Below are 5534 nucleotides of genomic sequence, written 5' to 3'. Positions count from 1 at the left end.
TAATACACCGTTCAATATAATATTGATATCACTTCACATACATCACACTTGTCATATTTTGATATAATACACCGTTCAATATAATATTGAAAGTTATGGTCGAATAGAATGTATAATATTATGAGCATGACCTTTGACATTGTAAATAAAATAGAATTAAGTATAACGGCCATTCTTGGAATGTTAGACTCAACGCCAGTTTTTTTTTTCACTTTTTCCAATTTTCCCAATTTTTTTCATTACTTCGAAGTATCAATCATTGAAATTTGCTGGGATTGATTTCCAAATGAAGGATAAACGGATCACACCAGAAGGAAGTTAGCAAAGTGTTAAATTCAATCAATTTTCGTCTTGAGCGTGATTACATATAGAATCAGTATGACAGGTATACAAATCAACTGAATTTAATTAATTCCAAAAGGTTCACATGTTCGCATACACGTGCTCCATACATGTATAGTTTCATCAATTGTGGTACTTTTATGACGTGTGACTAGCCTTCAACTGCAATGACGTAATCATTTAATTGAAATATGTGTCCCAAGGGACTGAAAAGTGGCGGTGAAAAATTAGTAGAATAAACTAAATACCTCAATTATAAAAAAGAGACGAAATATTTATGATTGAATATTTTACACGAGTTTTGATTGTTCGTTGTTTATCCTCAAAGACGAGGGCTACGGATAGGTGTAGGGGTGTCGGAAGAAGACTATAGGGCAAAAAAAAGAGAATTGTTTCTGTTCAGGACGTTTTGTCTGAAGTCGTGTCACGATGCGATTTTTTTAATTGTCAAACCTATCATCCAATCTACTTTTTATGGTAGTTACTGTTCTTTTATTTACTACTTTAGAGCAAGTGATGTGTATGTGGGGCAGATGTCATTTGCTTGTTCGTGATTAGCTCTGCTGTTGTCTTCACTGAAGCAGCAATTAATGTAGGGAGGGTTATTTTTGTGTTTCGCCCGAATCTGCAGACTGCATGGGCTGGACAAACACTTTAAAAAAGATGACCAACGCGCGGGGGGGGGGGGGGGGGAGGCTAAAGTCACAGTGATGCGCGCGATGACCAGCAGAAACAATTTTTTTTGTCTTCGCTTAAATCCACCAAATGTATTTCACTATTGAAAATTGTATCAATAGCTTTCTTGTAGTGAAACGTTTCTGAAAGTAAAATTACTGGCGGTTACAAAAAAAGACATTTCAGTATGGGAGAATGAATTTGGACACATCTTATGCAAACATCACATATTGCTACGTACAGTCAGAAAATTATTATAGTATCTCATAGTAAAATTATTATAGTATCTCGCCAACCCATGATAGTACATCCCAGAAATCATTATTTGACTCCGTGAGTACCAATTGAATATTGTATAACGTTGAATGGCTTATAGGGTGCTGAAGAAAATATGCACTTTCAAATTGGCGGAAAAAGAAAAGAGATACTTGTTAATGGAGTGAATAAAGCTAGACGACTTTCACCCTCGAACGGGCCCAACTCTCCAAGGATGAATGAAACCCACTCTAATTAGATCCCCTCCCCTCCGTACCCCACCTTAACTTGTGATTAAATCGCTGCTTGTACAGTAGTTTCTCTGCCTTAATTCCTGCCATGGTGTCTTATTAATTCAAATCAAATAATTTTATTACCAATCTGCAAGCTTTGGCGCCAAAATAAAGTTTGACGTCAAAACGACCGTAATTCATAACCCATAGAAAAGTTTCAACCTCTAAATTCAAAGAATGTTTGTCGAGTAGAAACCACTAACATACATCAAAATCAGACTATGCGATGAAATTGGAATATATCAACATGTGACCTAAGAAACATATATTAGATTTGTAATTCCCTACTTCTGATAAAAAATAGGATTTCTGCTTTGTTTCCTATGATCACGATGGGCTTCTTGGAAAGTTTATTACGAATTTCTTTTTTGAAGGACGATGGGTTTTTATTAACAGAATGTCTACCTGACATATTCCCCTGACGACTGGATTTCAATTAAGTTTACGCTACTAAAGAACGTTAATGAGAGTCCAACCCTATTCAGACACGTATGACATATCACACAAAGCGACGTCTCCTCGATATCAATCAAAGATGTAAATGAACAGAATTCTAAGTTATGACTGCAGTATTTAAGCTAAGATTGCGTGCGACAGTGTCAGTATTATCAGAATATTCAACCTTATCTGAGGACAGCTAAACACAGTCGAGCTAGTTACAATACAGCTTACAGCAAGGGTTGAAACCGTGAATGAACTCAATATAATACTGGTGGTAAGTGATTCTAAATTGTTCAAACCCTAAATGTGGACTAGGTTCTATCTTTGACCACGATGACGTCATATACCAAGCATTCAAAACTGTAATGCCAACATATTCTTCAAGATTTGCATATTATATATAAGAACAATTTGTAACAGTTTGGTTAATCGAGCAAAGTTTCTTGTAACGTTGATATTTCATGTTTAAAAATAGTAGATGAGATGAGATACTTATAAGATTATAGAAACCAGTTATCATTTTTATTGCACAATGTTGCTGATTTATTTCGGGCAACCGACGACTGGAAATATAGAATATGAAAATGTGTAACTACAGTTACATGACTGAAGCGATGACTTGTCTAGTTATAGTTTAAATTACTGCAAACGCAATGCATCAGTAACTACATGTACTAAATGTTTCAAGCAAATGTACTTCTTGACAAGCAAACGATTAATGCCAATGCAAACCCTGATTTCTTGTATGTACTAGATACATGAATATATGCATGAATGGATCAATATATGCATACTCAATCAATTCGTTGCCTTGGTCAATTGATTAATCAACTAATGTCCATGTTGTATTTTCGAAAGGCAGTTACACAATTTGTTTGTTTTCTTGGTGAGAAAGCACAGATAACTCACTAATAATCCTACTATCGACAGCTTAAAAGTGGCTTTGTTGTTACTATGGAAAGACACAAAACTAGTATAACTACGTTGTTTGGTGTATTTTGTGCACCAAGCGCTTTACAATTATTACCCCATGGCACGGCTCTATAGCGGCACAGCGGCCCTTTATACTTGGGTTTGAACCTGCAACCTGCAGCTTTTAAGCCGCCCGCGCTAACCATTCGACCATAATGACTCCATAATTATTGTTAAGTGTGCTATATTTCAAAAGTGGGTGATAGCAGTAATTACTGAATGTGGTAGATTACAAACGTAACCGATAGCGGTGTCTTGGTTATGTGAATATGATCACCCTGAAATCAAGATGAAGTTGAATATGTGTCGCTTGAGAACCATGTGCACTTGCTATCAGAGATGTTGTCCTTATGTGCATTGTCCTTGATCAAAGTACTAGTTATAGTTTGTGTATGTGTCAGCTCGAACTTAGTTGATCTGACGTCATAACTGTCATTTCAATCAAGATAACCTGTAACTTTGATTACACTTAATATGATTTCTTGGTTACAATGGCAAGAAAGCAGTTTAGACTCATTGCTTTTTGACAGATCAAATAATTTATCTTTAAATTGTGACAATCAATTGAGCTTAAATAATCGGAAACAAAAGAAATTATCATGATAAATATCATAGGTCACTTTAAAACTATTTAAACGCAGTATCTTTGATGTTCTGATTTGTTCTGTTAGGATAGCTTTATTTTAGAGAAACTTTACTTATGGGAGACGTACGTGTCCATAGGACATAGGGTAACATTGAATACATATGGTAGATGAAAACGACAGTCATACAGTTCTATTGATTTCCATCGGTGGCGTCGTTGTGCATGTTCGTTCCATCATTATCTTTGACGTGATTTTCATTTTTGAAGGTAAACGATTCGATGTACAGAATATTATATTATGAAAAGCTTTATTACGCCATGATACCCATTCCTGAGTTGGGATCATAGAACAGGGACTATACGTACGTTAGGTAAATCTACGTATAAATGGTACTGTGCCGTACATGTGACGGGGTCAGTCATAAAGCACATACACGGACAGTGTTTATTTATGGTAATTTTTCTATACCCTTCATTTTGTCTCGGGAGTCCCGTTTCCTTGGATAACCTGAGTGCATTGTACGTACACGAACCACAGGGAGCTCAGGCTCAGTTAGTTTTGTTTACAAATACAAACAAACAAGTAAACAAACAAACAAACAAACAAATAAACGAATAAATGAATAAATAAATAAATAAGTAAACAAACAAACAAACAAAATAACCCGACAAATGAGTAGATACATACATAAGTAAACGACAACAAACCAACGAACAAACACTACCCCCCCCCGCAATGGTCACATCTGGAAATCAGATGTGGCCATTGGGGGGGGGGTGTAGTGTTTGTTTGTTCGTTGGTTTGTTGTCGTTTACTCATGTATGTATCTACTCATTTGTCGGTTTATTTTGTTTGTTAGTTTTTGTTTGTTTGTTTGTTTGTTTGTTTGTTTATTTGTTTTGTTTACCTGTTTGTATTTTGTTTGTTTGTATTTGTAAACAAAACTAACTGAGCCTGAGCTCCCTGTGCACGAACTAATAAATGATTCATAACATGTCGCAAAATACAGTGATATGCATACCCCCCCCCCCTCCCTTTTCCAGGATATGTCCCATCTTTGAATGAAATTGGATATTAGGCCTGCACGTCATATACTCAAATATAATTTAACATCCCATAATTTATCAGTTGCCGGCTGAATTCCCAAAGTCTCATAGTTAATTACACGTTATCAATATAGTGCATATGTAATACATGTAGCAGTATAATGTAATGCAAGGTAATTACCCATATCAATCCCACTTAAAAGCGATTTTATTCGCCCACTTTGTGAATAAGCCTGTGTATGTTGGGTAAATTTAGAAAGTCTAAGGATTGTTACAAATGTATCCTCAAAATAGAATGATAGGTGAGAGAAACACACCTCCCTGCAATAGCGTGCTAATATTGAAATGAAAACGAGTGTTGATGATTACATCCGACACAAGTAGGATTTTACTGTCCTGGTAATGGTCTGTCAACAGCCTGAGGGCCAAAGCTAGTCACAACATTTGGAAACCATTTGGGTTGAGTTTTGATGAAACTATCCAATTCTCATTTACGACTAAAATATAAATAGGGCTTGTAGGAATAAGACATGCCAGATGTTGTTAAAGCCCCCTACTTTTTGATAAGGATGGTGAAATTCATCAATTTGCTCCCTTTGACAGGCTTTGTCAATATGATGTACTTACATAATTAACAATATGGAAATAATGTTTGTGTAGAAATGTTTTTAAAAAACACCATCTGAACTCCCCACCATGTTTGCACTTTAGGGAATGTTCATATTTTGCTAGAATGTAACCGTTCATGTTTAGTGTTCATTGATGCGTGACTTCATGTAGATCACGTGACATAGAGTCATTTACAAGTGGGGATTTTAAAGCTTTCGGGGGCAAGGCACTTTGCGGAAGGACGATTACCAGCCTCTTTTATACTATAGCTATTGTGTCAGCGTTTGTGCTTCAAAATTCATATTGAAAGTTAA

The sequence above is a fragment of the Glandiceps talaboti genome, chromosome 7, assembly GCF_964340395.1.
Source record: "Glandiceps talaboti chromosome 7, keGlaTala1.1, whole genome shotgun sequence".
In the NCBI taxonomy this organism is placed as follows: domain Eukaryota; kingdom Metazoa; phylum Hemichordata; class Enteropneusta; family Spengelidae; genus Glandiceps; species Glandiceps talaboti.
Note: the sequence above shows the minus strand (reverse complement) of the source record.